Below are 21584 nucleotides of genomic sequence, written 5' to 3' on the forward strand. Positions count from 1 at the left end.
TTTGGTAAATGGCTCTATGGGGACAAACCAGCCACATACCCAGACTCTCTGGCTCCTCTCACCATTTCCAAACTTGGATAAAGCACACCCAGTACACGGAATCTGGCTTCCCTACTGGCTGAAGAAACAGCCACGGACACAACCCAGAGGTTTGGGAAAGAAAACTCCCTGAGCAATGAACTCTGACCAGGGGCAAATGAGAGACTGATTGGGGCCAAGAAGTAAATTCTTTCTCAAGTCTGAGGGCAAACCATGGCTACTGCAGTTAGGTCACTTCGCGTTTGCTTCTTACCCCTCTTTGCCTCGTTCCTCTTTGCTTCATGCTTGCTGCCCTGGAAGTACACCTTCCAATAAGGATTAGCACTTGAACTTGGTCTCAGGATCTCTTTTCTATGGACCCCATGCAAAGCACCCAGCATAATATTGCATCATAAGGATATTATAGCTTAGTAATTAATGTTTCATTGATAAACATTCAGGTGTTTTCAAATACTGCTTATTACAAAAAATGTTATTATAATATACCTAACATAAGTATAGTGACATATAACTCTGATTATCTTCTAAGGATAAATTCATAGACAAAGAATTTCTGGAAAGTGGTATAAAGATTTTAAGGGTAAAGAAACTTAAAAAATCACATTTAAGTTCTTGAACTCCAGACTGAATGAGTCAGCAAAGACATTAGTTGGGAATTGCTGTATACACAATTTGAAATGGGGATCCTTTTCAGTTTAATATGTTGAAATTTAGAAACTATACAGGATAAGTAGTCAGTTCTGAGATCAGTCTCGAGCTCCTGCCTCATTAAGAAACGGGTAATGAGTTGTAATATCTGTAAGTCTCCAATATGTTCAGTGGGGTTTCTTCAATTTCCACACAGCCCATATCCTATTTGCACAAGTATACTTTCTTCTTCCGTCAGGAATCTTGTTTCTTTTTAAGCACATAGTTTTTGCTCATGCTACTTGTTTCATTTATACTTCTGAATCTTTTTTGGAATACTTTCAGAAAACAACAACAGCAAATAGGTTTTGCTTCCTGCCAATATACTCAGAAAAATCCTAGATGCTACACTTCCTAGTTCATGGGAATATTGGTGCAATATTGCAGCTCGTTATTTCTCCATAACTCCATTCCAAGAGGGCACAAAGTGATTACACAGGTCCAAGAACTTACGTGTGGTTCCAGCATTGACTGAATCAATAATACACATGTGCTATTTGGTGCCATTCTGTTACGTATTTTCTCAGATGATGGTTACTAAAAGTATCATTATGCTAGGAGAATATATGAAGTTTGAGAAGTTTGAGTATTCTCGTATTTGAAAATAAGAAACCACTATTCTAACTTTAGCCCCGAGCTCTGTGTTTGCAAGATTTCAAGTTCTACCTGTGACCAGCATCCTGCATGTTGTAGCTATGGGGGAGAAATGTTCCAAACTTTTTTGATGTGAATATTTGCTTTCTCCTTGAATTCAAAGCTGAAAAGCACACGCCCAAAGCATTGTTCCAGTACGTATCTATCCTGTTTACTCCAAGCATCATTTAGTGGTTATAAGCTGAGTTCCAAAGTCAAAATCCTTGTGTTCAAATTCTGGATCCAGCTCCTTCTTTCTTGTGATGGGAAGGACACCTGAATGAGCCTCACCTGACTCACATCACCTTGGACAGCTGCACCTGAAACTCATAAATGAATCTCCATAATCATGACCCTTTAGGGCTAAACTTGAGAGCTCTCATGGAAATGTGGGTTAGATCCACTTGAGTGGCTGGACATCACCATATGTTCACTATTTTATGCTGACCACAGTGAGTGGATCTATGAGTAGTTATTCAATATTCCTTATTTTAAGGAGTATTATATCACACTGTGTCCCACCTTTTTTGTGGCCAGCTCACCAGATGTCTTCTCCAGGGTATCCTGCCCTATCTCACTGGCAAGGGGCAAAGCTTCTTCCTCTGTGGCTTCATCCTTTTATCTGTCAGAGGCTTTCTCCCAGCTACCTATCCTTTCTGTCAGTTCTGCTCTAAGAATGAACCTAATCCTCCCCTAGAAGCCTTACCATTCCCTCTTGTGTCTTCTGCTTCTAAACAGACATTTGCCTCAGGTCTTGAACTTCTACCTCTTCTTATCCACTTTGACATTTCTTGAAGGTCTCCCTTGCATTACTCTGGTAAGAATCTCTTACCCTGTCCACTCTGGTCTCCTCTCTCCATTAATTTCTCTTGATAAAACTTGTCGAGCGTCAGTCTGTGGTCAACACAAGTCTATTTGTTCCCCTACACTTCGTAGCCTCCCCAGCAGTTAGGCTGTGGCAACGTGATTAGTTCTGGTCAATGAACTATGGAAAGACGGGACATGTGTTACTTCTGGGCTAAGCCACATAAGAGTTGATGTCTTTGTCTCCCTTTTTCCCCATCTCTCACTCTCCTGCTCTTGTTTTACCTTTAGCTCCAGCCCTACCTCTCTGTCCCAGCCCCAGAAATCTTGGGGACCAAGAATTCCAGACTATGTACCTACACGATGGAGAAGGACCCCCAAAATTATACAAAACTTTGAGTGAAAAAAAAATCTACATTGTGTTAAGTCAATGAGATTTTTGTGTTTTTCTGTTGCATTAAGAATTATTAGTTACATTGTCTAGAATCACCTTCTTCCCCTCTTTTACCCTAGAAAAATTGTGACAAAGATTTGTTCCTATGAATCTACCCTATCTCATTTTTTTCTCAAAAGGAACTACCTTCCCCCATGCGCTTTTTGGTATACCTCTATTCCCCTGAACTACTCTCTTTACTATTTTTTTTAATCTTTAGTGTTTACCGCCACTATAATTGATAATCTGAGAAGACAGTCTTTCTTACCATGCTGTCTGGGACAGGGTCCCTAGAAAACAAGAAAACAATAGCCTATGCTATATATTAATACTTTATCAGGAGGAAAAATCCCGAAATGTTACGGAAACGACAGGCCAGTCAAGAAACAAGCACCACTCGGAGGGTTGGAGTACTCAGATGTATTACGCCGGCGGGCTCAGAGGGGCTTCTGCTCCGAAGCTCTGAGCACCTCCAAGACGTGCGCATGAGGTTTTATAGGGTAAAGTACAAGCTTGGGGTATTCGGCCAATAGGCATGGAACAGCTTTAGCAGCATCATCATCACAAAAGTGGAGGCGGGGAGGCAGCAAACCAACATTCCAAAGCCAGATATGTATCTTTGAAAACCCAGCTGGCTAGCAAAAAAAAACATGAACAGCAAACCAACACTAATTAACCTAGATTTACAAGTTAGTCCAGCAGAACTCAGATCAGTATTCCAATACTTAGATTTGTGAGTTATCTTGTTAGACCACCCCAGCTTTTCCTTCACAAAAGCAGCAAGTCTGAGGGAGAGAAGTGAGGCAGAAATGCAGGAAATCAATCACAAGGCTGCACGTGGCTAAGCGGGCCTTCCCCAGGAGAGCGCCGCCAGCTGCTCCGTCATGCCGGGCATCTCTGGAGAGGCTGCATGGAGCCTCTGTGCGTGGAAACTACCTGAAGGGGCACGAAGGGCACAGGATTTATCTGCCAGCTTGTTCCTGTCATAGTTTGCCCCATATTTTCAGATTGTGCAAACTGACTGCTCCAAGCAGTCCCTATAAATCCCATTCTCATACTTCAACGTTTGGTGTTTTATCTCAGAGCAGAAGTGGCAGAAGGCACCATGTCTTCTGGGGCCTGGTCATTTCATCCAAAGTGTTGTGTCGATGATGATGTGATCCCTGCCATGGAAAAGACTGCTGGAGCCTGGTTCTCGCCCTCTAAGATGTCTAGTGACGCTAGAAGAGGAAAAAAGAACAGTAGTGGTGGCCAGGGATCTACATCCAGTAAGGAGCCAAGACCCAAGTGTCAGTAAGACCCTCAGCTACAGAGGGCTTTACTATATATGAAAATCCAAATACCAACTGACAACAAGGTCAAGTTGAAAAATTATAAATGACCAGTGTAAAAAAAAAAAAAAAGTGCCACTATGTAACTAAAACCCTTTAAAGCACATTTATTCCAGATGCACATTCATCCTCTACTCAAAACAAAACACAAGAGCCACAAAGCCTGCTAGAAAAGCTCTTTTCGAAATATACATCCTCAATGATATGTAGTTCAGCAAACTTTTGCATAAACACAAAGTCTCCAATGCAAATATAGGGTCATTTCCATTACCTCCTGGGGATGACTAACAGTTATCAACAACTGAGACATGACATTTCATTCAGAACTAGCACTGGTCATGAGCGCTGAGGAGTAGAAAAGAAGCAGCCAGAGATTCAGGAAGCTCACAGTTATGCCAACCACTCCAGCCCTGCAGCTGAAGTGCCCGTAATGACAGTGTATTTTTAAACCATCTCTACCCAAGTGGCAGAAACAGACAGAGGAAGGGACAGTCAGCCTGAGCAATTCACTCAGTGGCCACTGTAGGCCATGTCAGTCACAAGCTTCTCTGTGGATTGAAGGAGACGTGGGGTTTATTGCTCAGACTTCTGATTTAAAAATAGAAGAAAAGGCCTGGGCCCCTGCTGGCCTCCCGCTCTCACCCAGCAGGACAGTGATTAGCTGTGCTTTCTCCGAGACATTTCCTTTTAATATCTTTATTGGCCATTTTCCATATCTGAGTCTGGAGCCTGACGATGAGATAATGTTTGTATGGGCTATGCGAGCTGTTGCAAAATCTGCAGGCATAGTGAGCCCAGGACTGGACAAGGCGTAGGGTGTGATTTTAGCTGTGAAAAGCATCTCAGTGACATGACAGACAGCAGACGCTGTTATCAGTTTGGATTTGGTGTTATTCCACTCCAGCTTTGGGACCTCTAACAATACAAGATGTCTGTGTTCTCAGGGCATTTTTGGAAGCCCCAGAGGAAAACAGGTGCTAATCGGTCCACGCCAAGCTTGGGCAGCGGAAGCAGATGCTGAGGTCCATGGGATCTTCCCTTTCCTGGGAATTCTGATTCAAATATCAACAGTATGCATAAAACTAGAATGTGGTCACCACTGTACGAGTTCATTTGGTTGTTGGGGGCAGGGAAAAAGCACGTGTGAGCTGTGTGACTTTGAACAAGTTACTCAATGTCTCTGGGGATCAGTTTCCTTATCTGTGAAATAGGTTTAATAATAATTCCTACCTCACAAGATTGTTATTACAATAAGTGAGTTATCATTTATAAAGTGTTTGCATATAGAAAGTGCCATACAAAATTTCAATAAGCGAATGAATGAGTAAGGGAACAGAGAGGAGTCTGTGCCTCCTCCCCCATTCCAGGGAAAATACATGCCTCCACCTCCACCATAAGCCCTCAGTTCTTCTCACCCTCCACACTGGTCCTCCACTAACAAGGGCTCTTCAGTTTACCTATATGAAAGAAGCTTCTCTGCCCCTAACGTGAGTATGGAGGGATCTACCAGGCAGCCTATCCCTCGAAACACCTGTCTTTTACTTAAGACAAGGGCCACATGATTCTGTCCTATAGGTTCAAACCTAGACAGTTTCTAGAAACACTTATTTCCTTAATAGATAAGTATTTAGATGACCCTAATTTCAAAGCAAACTGCAGAACTGGTATAGAATTGGTAATCAACAAATCATGATTGAATGAATGAAAGCATGCTCTGACTCTGTGTTCCAGTTCTCTGGACTGGGGTTCTGCTGCACCGTGGAGTCTAAATGCCCACTTTACACAACTTTGTGAAGATCAACCATCCCCCTCACCACCTCCCACCATCACCTGGTACCCCCACTACCATCCCAGGTTTTACAGGCTTCATCTGCTTGAGAATTTGTCCACGATCATACTTTGCAGAGGGAGGCCAACAGAACAAGACTTCCTGCTCAACCTCACCAACTTTTGTCATACTTCCAAAAAGCCATCTTTAATGTTTTACAGGAGGGTGGAGTGGCAATGGAAAGAAGAAAAATTATTTTTTCTTAAAAGAATAGTTGTGAATGATTCTGTATCTTATTGCAAGAGGTCTCTCTTCTGTGGAGCAAAATAAATCACTTTCTCCTTTGTGGTAACATAGTCTTTGGTTTACACATTTATCACGATATTTGAATTTCCTATGGGAGGTATGATTGTAGTTTATTCAATGTTGCATCCAAAACACCTAGCACGTTGTTTTATACTCAGATACTAACTTGATGTATCATTGGATAATGAGAGAAAATTATCTAATGTATTTTCAAAAATTTATATTTCTCTTTAGGTTTGATTTGCTAGAAACAATACACAGCATAACCCCTAGGCTTAAAATGGCTGTGTTCATTTGTTAAACTGTGATGACATATTAATTCAAGAATCTTACTTCCTAGACAAGCTCACACAAAAAATTATTTTATTGAAGGGCAGCAGAGGAGGGGTTTGGAGTAAGAAATACCTGGGTTCCCACCCCAACTCCACTATTTATTAGCTCTGTGAACCTGGAGAAGTTATTTTATCCTTCTGTGCCTTGCTTTAGTTGTCTTTAATATGGAGGTAAAGGTGGTAACTCTTGCATGGGTTTGTGGGGAGCATTAAAGTACATAACAGATTCACCAACATGCAAAAGAATGAATCTAGACACAGATCTTAAATATTGACAAAAATTAACTCAAAATGGATCACAGACCTAGGCATATAAGAAGATAACGAAAGAAAAATCATAGATGACTTTGAGTATGGCAATGACTTTTTAGATATGATACCAAAGACATAATACATGAAAGAAGTAGTTGACAAGCTGGACTTCACTAAAATTAAAAATTTCTGCTCTGTGAAAGACAATGTTAAGAGAATGAGAAGATAAGCCAGGCTGCTAAAGGACTGTTATCCAAAATACTAAAACACAGTGAGAAAACAAATAAGCTGAGTAAAAAGTGTGTTCAAAAGGCCTGAACAGACATTTCACCAAAGAAGATACACAGATGAGAAATAAGCATATGAAAAGATGCTCCATATCATATGTCATTAGGGAAATGCAAATGAAAATCATGAGATGCCACTACATGCCTACTAAAATGGCCAAAATCCAGAACACTGATGCCACCAAATGTTGGCAAAGGTGTGAAGCCACAGGAATGCCCATTCACTGCCGGTGGGAATGCAATGAATGCCGGTGGGTACAGCCACTTTGGAAGACAGTTTGGTGGTTCCTTACAAAACCAAACATAATCTTAACCACACAGCCCAGTAACTGCACTCTGAGGTATTTACCCAAGGAATTGAAAGCTTATGTCCACACAAAAAAACTACACATGGATGTTTATAGCAGCTTTATTCATAATTGCCAAAACTTGGAAGCAACAAAGATGGACTTCAGTAGGTGAACAGATAAACTGTGATACATCAAACAATGCAATATTATTCAGATCTAAGAAGAAACGAGCTATCAAGCCATGAAAAGACACAGTGGAACCTTAAATGCATATTACTAAGCCAATCTAAAAGGCTACGTACTGTAAGATTCCAACTTAGAACATTCTTGAAAAAGGCAGAACTATGGAGATGGTAAAAAGGTCAGTAGTTGCCAGGAGTCAGGGAAGAGGGCGTACAGGCAGAGCACAGAGGGTTTTTACAGCAGTGGAACTATTCTGTGTGATACTACAGTGGCGGACACATGTCATTATACATTAGTTCAAACCCATAGAATGTACAACACCAAGAGCGAATCCTAACGTAAACGACGGACTCTGGGTGATAATGATGGGTCAATGCAGGTTCATGGATTGCAACCAACGTGCCGCTGCTTTGAGGAAAGTCAATAATGGGGGAGGTTGTTCGTGTCTGGGAGCAGAGAGGGTATGTGGGAACCCTCTGTATTTTCTGCTCAATTTTGCTATGAACTTAAACTGCTATAAAAAAATAGTTTATTAACTAAAATAAAAAGAGGCAACACAGGTAAAATAGCTTGAGACTGTGTCAGGTACATGGCAGACAATAAAGAGCAGCTGCTAGTATTTTATTAATAATATTATTTTACAAAAGTCTAAAAACTATTAAGCATTTTTAAACACTTAAAAAAAAAAAAAGTATTGGTCACTGCAAAGACTTGAGAATTTTCGAGATCAACATACTCACATTTTTCCTTGCTAATGTGACAATGGTACCATGCAGCTGAATCCTAATATTATAGATCAGGCACCAAAATTTAATTGGCATGCAAAAGCCACTGGCAGAATTAATCATTATGATCAAAAAAACATGAACAACCAATTGTAATGATCAGATAAGGATTATTTCCAGCCACCCACTGTGAGAAACTGATCTCCCTCCACGCCCTAATCTACTGACACACACAGTCCAGGCTGAAATAAGCTCTTAATAATGAATAATCTCGCTATGAACATAATTCTGCTGAGCAGAAAATAGAGGATTACAGAACATTTCAGAAAGAATTCATTTTCTCTTTTTCCCACTTCCCCACCCATTCAGTTAATTTTCTTTAAATACTGTTTTGATTGTTGCTGCCACCTTAAGGTACAAGAGGATGTGTACATAAACACGAAAGAGTAGTCCATATACTGCCCCAAAGAAAATGCACATGGGAACGTGGGACAGGCGTTAGAGTAGAGAAACAAAAACACACAGGCTGACTGATACTTATATTAACAATTCTTAAAGAAAACCATCTAGTAATGCTGGACTCATCCATTCTGGAGTCTTAGCGTAAAGCAGTAAACATAGACCATGCATTCATGACTTACACAAATGAACCTAGGCACACTTACACCCCCCCAACACACACACACGACACTCTTCAGGCTCAGTAATAAATGTTCTAATAATTCTGAGTATTCCATGCCACAGTGCAAAGAGTAAAAGCACAGATTTAACTGTGCTGTTAAGGGATATCTCAGCTAGATTAAGCAATTCAATCAGGAACTTCGAGACAAAGTCTAGGAAATTATGACTGTGGGGCCATAATACTGCCCTTCAGCTAACTGACTTGCTACTGAAGAAGAAAAGAAGGGAAGAGGGAAGAAAAGGGAAAAAAGGAAAAAAGACACAAGTGAACTACTTATTATAACTTACATGACTGATTTCTTGAATATGTGTAAGCGCATTTGACTGTCCTTTATGATTGGATTACTGCATTCTGTTGATTCTTACTTTGTGGTTGGCTTTATTCCTTTGATAACTATGTAGGTTTAAAAAGCTAAAGCTCTAATCTGTTCTTAGAAACAATGATCAGTACATATATGTAAACTAAAAAAATAGGTGCAGTATATTGTATATATGTATTTACATGAAATATAATGTATATGTGCAGTCAAATTATAATAATTCTACCTAATAAAACTTAAAAAGGGAAAAAAAGACTAAAAAAGAAAAAAAAGAAGGGAAGAGAAGGAAAGGAGGAGGGAGAAAAAAAGAAAAGGAATGACAGAAAGTAATTGATTAACTTGTTCATTCATTACTATTATTGGCACCTACCATGTGTCAGGTACTGTGCGAGTAGCTAGGGACACAAAGGTGACAGTCTCTGACACTGAGAAGCTCAAAATCTCATGAGACTGGCAGCCAGGCAGTAAGGTTCAGAGGGAGCTCCCGCATCTCCTTCTGGTTCTTTAACCTCCTGGTTCCTACAACAGGGCCCCTAAGGGTATGATAATGGCAAGAACTCAGGCTGGGGATTTGGAAAGTCCTGCGATTAAAATCCTCTGTCTATCCTTACTGCCTCCTCTTGGCCAAGTGTTTTAACTCATATGAGCTGTAGTTACAGCTTCTGTAAAATGGGAAGAATAATCTACTTAGTAGCACCGTCCTGAGGATGAATGCTGATTAGAAAGCGCCTGGCAGGCCTCTGGGACAAGCTCCCTGGTCTTCGTTGCCCTCTCTTGTCTGTGTCCTGAGTGGCCTGCCCCTGCCTGTAACCACAGCTCCACAAGCATCACCCTGGAACCCACCACACCACCGGGAAGGGAGTCCGAGATCTCAGAGACAAGCTCAACGCCAAACCTTCCCAAGGAGAACGTCAGGATCGATCCATCAGGCTTGCACTCTGTTTACCTCAATCCTTCCCAGAGGCACAAGGCTGGAAGATCCTCCATTGTCAGCAGACCCTCCTCCCCTGTTCTGCCCTGTACTTTCCCTCACTAGACTCAACCTCCCACCCTCTTCTCCTCACTCCCATACCCAGGACAGCCCATCTGTGATCAACAAAGACCCACTAGTTCTTCTCTGTTTGCTCTCTTCATCTCTGCGTTTGACTGAGCTGTCCCCATGAACACTGCTTCCCAAGCATAGTTCTCAGTTTTTCTCTCATCCCCTCGGGGTTAAAAGGGAGAGGCTGTCTGTGTCTTCCTATTACCCGCTGCTGCTTCCAGATCACTACGCCTGGCTTTCTCTCCATCCTACAAGATGCCCTGCCCCTTTTAGGCATCCTGCCCACTTATCTGACTCTCTTCTACCTCAGTCTTGCTCAGTTATCTGACCCCATCCCTGTGTCACTGATGTCAGCTCCCTGCTTAGACCCACCTTCTCCACAGACAACTTCACACATGAGCTCTCAATTCATTCACTTCCTTGTCCACCCTTGAAGCTACCCTATCCTACTTTCACCTCCAGAAGCTGCACCACCTCTCACATCTTGATTTTAGATACACCTCTTATTGGCCCTACAGCCCAATCCTTTTCAGCTCACTTGCTCAAATACCCACACCGAACAATTCCTCAATCTTATGGATCCTGTACATTCTCATAACCAAACAGCCTCTTCTTACTTTAACTTTCCTCCTTATCCAATTTTGAATACATGCTTTATCATTATGATCACTCTATTGCAGGGACCCTCAGCTTCTTTTTGTCCCTTTCCTTTCATCACATTTCCAGGCAAAATTCTAGACTTGCATCCTATGCTCCACAACCCCTATGTCTGTACCTAAACAGACTGACTCTTGTTGGAGAAACGCATACATCTGGATTGATTCCTGTCACCACCAAGAAAGTGATTCTGTGTCTCAAATAACCTGACTTTCCTCTTCTGTGAGATGTCCACCTCTTCTCACCATCATCATTTTGCACAACTGCCTCCCAAATGATCCTCCTCTTCACCACAGTGATCTTTAAAAAATATAAACTAAATGAAATCATTCTCTCATTTACCCTTTGATAACTTCCTATTATACTTGGAATAAAACTCAAACTCACTGCTTCTAAATCCCCTCTACCTCTTCATCCTCATACCCCACCACTCTTTCTCATTCATCTTCCATTATACTATCCATCTTTCAGTTTCTTAAATATGCCAAGTGATTCCGTGCATCAGGCCCAGGCCCAAGCCCAAGATCTCCTCCCTGGGTTTTCATAGGGCCACATCCTCTGCACTGTTTTGTGTCTGACTCCCAGGTCACCTACTCAGGACCTGTCCAGGTCATCCTCTCCAATGCTGCTCCCGCCACTGTTATTCTCTGCCCAGAACCCTGATTTCTTCATAGAAGTTTTCTCACTTCATCAAGCATTCTTCACTGATTTGTTAACATGATTCTTTTTAGTCTCCCTCACCTCTCTGTAAACTCCATAATGGCAGGTCCTTACGGTGGTCTTGTTATTATTGGCAGATAGTAGTTACTCAATACATATTTAGCTTATTGAATGAATGAATGAATGCTGAAAAAGTAAGGAGAGTCTTCAAAGAGAAACTGAATCAATTTCACAAATTTGCTAATGTGATTGTTGAAAACAAAGTTCGTTTCCATCTCAAATCTCTTTTAAAAAAAGAAAAAAGTGTAAGCATGCACTCAGTGCTTCTTAAAAATTTCAATTGAAACATCCAGAAGGGAGAAAATACATACACCTGAGACATTATGGTCATAAACAGCTAGATTTTATGTTCCCCATGCTAATTCTTCAAATGATATTCTCAATTACCCATATTTAAAGCTGATGATCTGGAAAGAGGAAGCATGGCATATTGTTTATAGAGTTCCCTCCGGCCCAGTGCAGTAAACCCCAACTAGAGAAGCACAGACAAATATACATTGTATATGTTCACACCTCTTTTTTATTGAATTTGACTCATTTTCTCTAAATTCATGTATAATGCATAATATATGTCCTGCCCATAGTTTCTTTTTGGAAATTTCAGTTCATGTTCAGCCCCTGCTGAAGGGGCCCCTGAGTGGATGTGTTCCCTAACACGAGATCTCGCTCCCTCTAGCCAAGCTGACTGGTTGCGACAGGGACTTCTGACACATAAAGAACCATCTCTAACCTAGGCTAACCAATCAGATCCACTCTCTCATAGTGGTGGATACACGGCTCTGAGAAATCGTGGAGGATCAAGGCTGAGTCTGTGGTGGAAGTTCATGGCCACTTCCACATCCCGTTATATGCTGAGCAGAAAAGCAGACAATGCCAGCCTGCTGAGAGAAGCAGGAGATGAACGGGTGCATAAAGCAAAAGCAGCCATGAGACAAACAGGCTCTTGAGAGCCAGGAGAAGCCTAGCTTTCCAGGTTAGTCCCCATGGATCCCAGCTGTTCTTCATCCCTAAATTCTCTGAGTTCACTAATACTGTTTCTGCATTGTTTCCTTTCATTAAACCACCTCTTAAATTTAATTCATCTGAGTGCATTTCTGTTCCTTGATATTTAAAAATCCCACCAGGCTACTAAAATCTCTAGTAAAAATTGAAAAAATAGAGGTAGCTTCCTTTTCCAAAACTTTGTGCTAAATAAATAAATAAATAAAAACCTCTTATTTTGAGTTCACGTAGACATAGCCTTTGTCCTTTGAAACTAAATGTTTCTCTGCTTCTGCAGGGAACTACTAGGACCCATGGTCCATGGCCAAGTCAACAAATCCCAAGACCAGTGGATTAGGGAAGTGCATGAACTGAGTCACTGTGTCTCCCAAAATGCATACGCTGAAATCCTAACCCCTAATGTGATAGTATTGCGAGGTAAGACCTTTGGGAGGTATTTAAGTCATGGGGGGTGGAGCCCTTATGAATGGGATTAGTGCCCTATAAGAAGAGACTAGTGCGCTATCTAGCTTTCTTTCCTCCACATGAGGAGATGAGTGGAAATGAGGAGTCAGAAGTCTGCAATTCAGAAGAGAGTTCTTGCCAGAACCCGACGATGCTGGCACCCAGATCTCAGACTGCCAGCCTCCAGAACTGTGAGAGATAAATGTCTGTAGTTTATAAGCCACCCAGTCAATGGTACCTTGTTATAACAGCCTGAACAGACAAAGGCAGGGAGGAACCAGTGGTGGCAAAGTAGACCAGCCTCTGGTCCAATTTCCCCAGCTGCTGGGTATGGCCTTCCAGAAGCCCAGCAGAATCTAAGGGTTGGATTTACCCCAGAAGGTGCCATAGGGTGAGAAGCACCACCAGTGAGAGGAATGCAGGCATCTGATATTAGCAGAAGTGAATTGTGAAACTTAAACAAGAACTTCTAAAGTATCAATATATTTTCTTTAATTTGACAAACATGCTATAAGAAAGATGTGATATTTTTCTATTCTCACTATAGAAAATATTATAAAATAGCTGTCATACAAAGAAGTAACCAAAATATGCAGCCAAAATGTAGGCAAAAAAACTATTAGAGTTTTCTGTTAGGCAGATGCATATTATTAATAGTAGTAAGATCATAAATTTTTGGATTTCATGATATGGATGGTATTTATCAGCTTTTAAAAATGTTTTAAATGTTAAGTTATGATTTCTCATTTTAAATAAATGTTCACCTTTGCACCTCATTTTATACGCCTAATTTGATGTTATTTTTCTTAATGATAATTTCCAAAGCTGCTTGTGTTTCAGACCCCATAACTTCTGAATCCACCCATGTTCGTATGTTACATAGTAGGAAACTGAGGCACAGAGAAGTCAGGAAAGTTGCCTCAGGTAGGAGAGCTGAAAGAGAAGCCAAGATTTGAACTGAGAAAATTTGGACCTCTGTGTGTTACATCCTCTTCTGATCTGCCATAAAACTTGACTCCAACTCTACTTACTGATATACATTTTAAATGAGTGTAAAGGTTTTACACACCTTTTTCCCTGACCAGAATCTGAGCCCCTCAGAATAGGGACTACAACATATCCTTAGTTACATACCCAGCAATCATGGCAATAACATGCAGTAAACTGCTTGTTAAAAGTTTGGCTAAAGGATGAATGCATAGGTGAATGAATGATTGAATGAATGAATGAATGAACCCTTTTATTCTTGTTTTCCAGTTGTCACACTGATTCAGAGGAAGGTCAGACAATAACTGGCCATCTGAAGAAACTCTTAGATCTTTGGAGCTGTGACTCCCAATCCTTAGCTTGAGGGCCAAGGAGTCAAGACATTATTGCAGAAGCCTCCTAATAGGTGCCACACCATTTGTAACCAGATAAGTGTGTTGTGCCCCTTCCAGGGAGATGGGCACATTTTCTGAAAATAAAAATAGTTCCTGATATATGGGAGCTACTATTTCCCACTAAGAGTCAACACTTTTTTCTGTCATGCCAAACTGGAGAGTCAGAGTGAGACAGTCATTTTGGAGCCCAGCGAAAGGAGACTGACACACAAGGTCAAGGATTAACCGCAGTATTAAACAAAGTAGACAGTCTGGGACCAGGAGTAGAAGCTGGTTCCTCAAAGAGAAGAGAAAAGAGGTATCAAAAAGTGAGGAGGCAGAGGCACAGCAGAAGCCAGGGGACAAGACAGAAGGCACAGAACAGGAGCTGACACCTAGAAATGTGTTTTTAAATGGTTCAAAGTGCTATCAAATTTTGTATATCTCGCCTGGCCCCTCCAAGTCCTAACTCTTAAAAGGCTTTGCTGTATTCAGAACTACATGTGATATGAACAGGGAGCCAATGGTACCACTCCCTTTCCAACTACAGTTGGCTCTCTGTATTCATGGGATCTATATCCGGGAACTTAATCAACCATGGATGGATTCTCGCATGTGGAATTCGTGGATACGGAGGCCCTACTGTACTACGCCATTTACATACATGGGACTCGAGCATCCTCCTATTTTGGTATCTGTGGGAGGGGTCCTGGAACCAATACCCCACGGGTACCAAGGGATGACTGAAGCCATGACTCACCAGGACCCTTCTTTAAACCTACAGGAAGACACATGAGACCAGGAGCTTGAATCAGCCAAATCTAGGGCAGGAGGAACAAGTTTGGCAGCAAAGTGAAAAGGAAAGGAGCACACAGGAATGCAGACCAGGTTTCTGGTCCCCAGGGCCCAGTCTACCTTCTTGCATCAACTAGCATAAAAATCGATCAGTGTGGGCAAACATCAGCCCAGCATGGCATTTCAGCTTCATTCCCCGATGCTTTTGTTTGTGTGCTTATGTGGGGAAAATAGATAGAAATATGGTTAACTTGTGGTTCTTTTTGATTTGGAGTTTGAGGGATTTTCCAAGTAATGAAAAAGCCGGGCCACCTGGGGCAAAGATGTTCACTCAGTGAGCAGAAAAAAATATTGTTCAGAGAAAAATGAATTGAGGGCTCCCAGAGAAAGTACCTACTACTGAAGACAGTTTCTCTCTTGGAATTACACAAAGCCCAGAGGACAAAGCCCCAGAGGAGCTGTGGGCCTGGGGGCCCCAGGGGATGTAGGCATGAACATTTGAGAACTATGTGAACAGAATGCCCAAGACTGTCAGGTTCCCTCTTAAGTCTGGGTCCCAGCTGGGTGTTACAGGTTGAATTGTGTCCCCCATCCCCCAAAAAATATGTATGTTGAAGTTCTAAGCCTCTACCTACAAATATTACCCTATTTGGAAAGATCCTTGCAGATGTAATTAGTTAAGGTGAGGTCATCCTGGATCCAGTGAGCCCCCTTACTGGTGTCCCATTAAGAAGAAGGCTCCAGGAAGACACAGAGACACACAGGGTGAACATCACGTGACAAAAAAGACAGAGACTACGGTGACACACCTGCAAGCAGAGGAACGCCAGAGTGCCAGCAAACCCCCAGAAACTAGGAAGAAGCAAGGGCGCCTTTTCCCTCTACAGCCCCGCCAGCACCTTAATTTTGACTTTCAGCCTCCAGAGCTGTGAGACAATACATTTCTGTGGTTTCAAGTCACTCAGTTTGTGGTGCTTTGTTCTGGCAGCCTCAGGAAACTAACACACTTGCTAACACACTTGGGCGAAGATAAAGTGAGCCTAAATGTCCTGGGCCAGATGAAGGGGTTAGGGAAGGGGGTGTCAGGCTGGAGGAACGCTGTATCCTCACTCTAGATCAGGGGGAAGTGAAGAAGTATCGTGTGTGTGTGTGTGGGGGGGGGGTGTGTGTGTGTGTGTACGCGCGCGCATGTGTGTGTGCGTGTGTGTGTGTGTGTGTGTAATTTTAAGAAGGAAGACCAAAACCCGTCACAAGTCAAAAATATTTTCTACCAGTCAAAATGGTGTACATAACCATACAGCAATCACCAGTTTCAAAGAATCAGAAGTTAAATAAAATGAAAGAACAATGAAATGCTCCCAAGGGCAATTTCTACCTTTTTAAAAAAGTTGTTTCAAAGCAATTTAGTATCAAACATTATAGTGTCAGTTGGTTAAGGTATCAGTAAATGAAGGATGCTGGTAATTAGGGGTTTAGATTTAGCAGATCCAGGTTCAAATCCTCACTTAACCAACGGCTGGTTTGTAACCTTAGGAAAGCTGTAAACTCCCTATACATCAGTTACCTATTGTCAAAATGATAATGTGTAAACAACTGTCATTTATCCCTGCTCATGCCTCTGATGGTTCCCTAGGCATTGCGGATCCAGACCAAGTGAAACTGGGCTCAGCGCGAAGCTGCAAGTAGGAATCACGTTGTCTCCGGGTGTCTCTTATCTTCTGGGGACCAGGAGGCTGGTAGAAGACTGTTCTTGAGGGAATGGCAGAAGTGCCCACATGCCAGACCTTCTTTTGGCCTTGGCTCACAACTGGCATGCTGTCACTTTCGCTAACGTGCTGGGCCACAGCAAATCAAACGGCCAAGACCAACACCAGTGGGTCAGGGAAACTTACACTGTCTTTACTGGAGAGTGAAGGCTGAACATTTGCTGCATAATTTAAATTATCTCACTCCCCAAATATATTTCTTTACCTGCAAACTGGAGATCAACAATAATACCTCATTTACAGAGCTGTTGAACTGTTTGTCTCCATTTAGAAACTGGACGATTTCACATAATGACCCAGATTGTCTCTTAAAAAACAAACAAAAAAAAAAACCAAAAAAAAAAAAAAAAAGAAGAAGAAAAGAAATTCAGAATACTGGATACCTAGTTCCACCTGTTTAGTCCAACTTTGGAAGAATTTGGTAGATTCCCCATCTGGCCCAGCAACTCGTACATTTCAGTTGCCTATTTAGCACCTGTAAACCCGTAAGTCTATGGCCCCTGCTGTACACCAACCTGAGGGTGCACGGAGTGTGGCTGTGTTAAAGCCCGCCTCGAGCATGCTTCCCTAAAGAACCTCAGGATGAACTTAACTCTGTGAGGCCAGAGCAAAGGGCAGGAACCAAGTTCAACAGCCACTTCTTCACAGACTCCTTCCTCCCACTGGGCTCCTAACTCACATGGTTGGGAAGGATATTTTGTAGCATGGATAAAAGGGAGCCTTTGAGTCCAATAAATCTTTTGTGTCCAACTGTCAAAATTACATTAGAAGTTTTTAAATGTATTGCTTGTAGGGAATCTACAGTTAATTACGGTCTACCTTGGCTTTCTCTTCCCAGACGGGATTTCTGGTACCGTGACCTGAAAGGGCAATACAATCTGAAGCTTGAACTCTAGTCGCCAAATTTAGCTGCACATTAGAAAAAAAAATAAACAAACAAAAGAATTTTCAAGGCTCTACTCCTGCTGAATCTCCTAGGATGACATATTGAAAATCTGGCTTTTGTTTTCCTGGTAATTGTGATGAGCAGGTAAATTTAATTAACTACAGATGAAGGTCATCCCAGGGAAAACAGCGATGCAGAAAAGGGCTCAGAGACAAAAACAGAGGGTCTCAGTCTCTGCAAGCATCACAGACAGGCACTGCTTGGTCTGCCGTACAGCACAGGACCCCTTATCAAATTTTTTTATCTTGAAAAGAGCAGGTGAACAGCATGTTTTCTCATTTGCACAGGACTCTGGGTCAAATGCACTCCTCTGTGATAGCCTGGATTTGATTTCTTAAAGAGTAAATGAAAGCTAAGTAATTAATTCTCAAACTGTTTTTTTTTATGCTGGGAGCTTGATCCCAGCTATGTTGTAAGATCTTCTGTCACCCAAATATTAGTGAATTATCCATCATAAGATCACAGGCCATGGCAGTGTATGCTCTTTGTATGCAGTAAAGCTTTCTGCCTGGGTAGTCATCATTTGATAGTCAGAAATCCATGAAACTATGATTGCCCTGGTGTCTGAATGGTCCAGGATTTGCATTTCTCACTGGGAAGCCAGTGTTCAAATTGTATTTTCATAAACTAACACCTATGACCAACTTGCATGGCAAAGACTTCAACTCTGAAAAGTCAATATAACTTCATAAAAGTAATATTGAAAGTTATCTTAATAATACAGATCCTCAGTCCCTCATCTGCAATTCCCAAATTTTTCCAAAAAGTTTCAAAAATCAAATTTTTTTCATCACTCATTTGGCAGCAAAACCCAACCTATGCTGAACTTCTTTTGTGGGAGAACCTGACCCAAACTGATGTGAGACGATTTATGGTCACTGCATATTCCACTTAATATAAATATTCACATTTCTCACTGAAGAATCATTAATGTATTTGATTATGGGGTGTTTTTCCAGATCCCACTGAGGGTGGTATGTGCAATGTATATAATGAATTACCTTTATAACATCTGAAAATTTCTAAGTCCCTAAAAAACCTCTGGCTTCAAGGGTTTCAGATAAGATTGAGGTCCTGGGTTACTGAAATACCTTTTATTTACTTCTATAATGTAATCTTACCTTTTCAGAATTGAAGGCCAGCATGTCAATTTGGCCGCTCATATAGTCTTGAACATTATCTGCCACTTGCTCTTCCGTGAGGAAGAGGTAAACAAAATTAATTTTCAAAGTCATAAACCTCAGATGAGTACCTACTATGTGCAAGGAACTTGGGTCCTTAAACTATATTATTAGAAATGAGAAAACTGAGGCTCAGTGACAGTCTGTGACTTGTCCAAGGTCATGCAGCTGGTAAGGGAGAGAGGCTAGATTTCAAAGCTAGGTCACCTAATGATAATTTTTGAGATCATTAAGTTTGTAGGCCCATAATCAGATAATCTTCACAGCACCCAGACACGCTAGAGGCAGGGGAGTGTGAATTTCCTTGTTCTGCCTTCACTTACTCCCTCTGTAACCATGTACCCCATATCTGTACATAGTATACAGAGTCATCCTCCATCTAAATACTGTCATTTTATTTCCAGCTCTCCTCTCTCCACACTCCTGGTCAGACATTGTACAAGAGGATAACAATACACTGACTCTGATGGAAGCCATAGAACTGCCCTGCACTTGTGCACCTGGCCATCGGCCTCTTGTCTTCTTCTCACTTTGATGAAAGGAAATTGAAATGACGAACCTGCAGATGTATTTGGAGGTGGCAATCAAACCAGATTACAGCCCACTGAGCTGCAAAGCCCTTCCCCAAACCCTCTGTTCCCAATTCAGATTAACCCATTCCTAAAAAGAAACACTTTCACATCAATCAGTTTTGCCATACGACCTCTTTGGGGGTACTATGGATTGAACTGTGTCCCCTAAAATTCACATGTTGAAGACTAACCCCCAGATGTAACAGCATTTGGAAATGGGGCCTTTGGGAGATAATCAGCTTTAGAGAGGCCACAAGAGTAGGACCCTCATGACAGTATCAGTGTCCTTATGAGATAACAAAGAGCTCTCTCCCTCTCTCCCTCCCCCTACCCTCTCTCTCTACAGTGTGAGAACACATGAGAAGGCACCCATCTGTAAGCCAGGAAGAGAGCTCTCACCAGAACCAGACCATGTTGGTACTGTACTCTGAGGGTTCCAGCTTCCACAACAGTGAGAAAACAAATTCCTACTGTTTGCGCCACCTACTCTGTAGTATTTTGTTATGGCAGCCCAAGTAGACTAAGACACTTGGGATGTCAAAAGACGGAAACATGTTGGTTTCATTAGAATCCCTTAGATATCCACAAATGTTAGGAACTATTGCATGGGTACATGGCTCTCCAAAATGAAAACAATTAATAAAATAGAAATAGTCATTGCATGACTACAACATACCATGTAAGTCATATTACCACTAGTGTCCACTGTAGCCGTTTTGTTCTTGTAATGCTAGGAGTCCAGATGCTTAAAAGGCTGTCCAGTAGTGACAAGCAAGTCAGTGGTAGAGTGGGGTTTCAAACCCAGGTGTGTCTGACTCAGAAGCCCACATGCTCTACCCCTATCAAGTCTGCCTTTCTATAAAAGAAGAAATACACACAATAGGCTTTAATAGAAGTCCCCGAGGCAAACTTCACTATAAGCACACACACACAAAAGCTACTTAACTAGCATGATAAAGGATTCTGCTCAGCCCCAAATAACTCCATTACTCATGCCTGAAATTCCACCATCATTAGTTCACTTCACATTGAATGTTGTCAGCTCTTAACATCTCTTTTAACTTGCAAAAACTCACCTAGCTCCAAATACTTTGGGGCCAATGTGTTTATCTGTTCTGTTCAATTAACACATATTAAACACCTGTTATACACAAGGGGTTAATGGTCAACTTGCCAGGAATGCAGATACTTCAGACTTTCTTCTACAATACCTCCCAGTGTAGAGCTGTCAGCACTTGTCATGTTGAATGTACAAAGCATGTTCAGATAAATTACACTTAATAAAGGCAGTACTGACAAATGGTTAAGACAATGTCCCCACGGGTCAGGACCCCACACAAATGTGACCATGAAACACCTTCATTTCTCTCATTTTATTTTATTACTACATGCATGTTCTACTTTTGAAAAAAATTAAGAGGGAAAAAATTAGTTGAAAAACTAGTTAATTGAACCTGAATCTGAATTGAATCTGAATGTCTCCAAATTGATATTGCTGATTTCAACACAAAATCTTGCTAATTTGCTTTGTCCAGAACTTTCTATTTCCCCTCATGCATTTATTCACTGAGTTCCATATTCAGGCACAGACCTTTCTGAGCCGCCAGGGTGTGCAGGGACCTGTATCAGGCACTTAGTCATATTCAAAGGTTATTCAAATAAGTAACATTAACAGATTCACAAACAGGTGCTCTGAGGCTGCTCAATAGAGGGAGGGATGACAGCTGGTTAGAACGTGATCAGGCCATTCTCCCTGCCTGCCCATGATGGACCCCAGGCCCAGCTGGCCTCTGGGGACCCCACCCCACAGCATGTCAGCACACAGCTACCGGGAGTCACAGCCAAAACACCTGCAGAACACACATATCACACAGCCCTCTGGCTCTCATCTTCCAGTCATCGAGGGAAAACAGGCTTAAGAATGTGATCAGTTAAGTCAAGATGACAATGGAAGAGGTGTCCTGGGTGCACTGTGAAGACCATGTTCTTTCTGGGAGCTGCAGGAGGTGGCGGTGGTTGCAGGCTGA

The sequence above is a fragment of the Camelus bactrianus genome, chromosome 10, assembly GCF_048773025.1.
Source record: "Camelus bactrianus isolate YW-2024 breed Bactrian camel chromosome 10, ASM4877302v1, whole genome shotgun sequence".
In the NCBI taxonomy this organism is placed as follows: Eukaryota; Metazoa; Chordata; class Mammalia; order Artiodactyla; family Camelidae; genus Camelus; species Camelus bactrianus.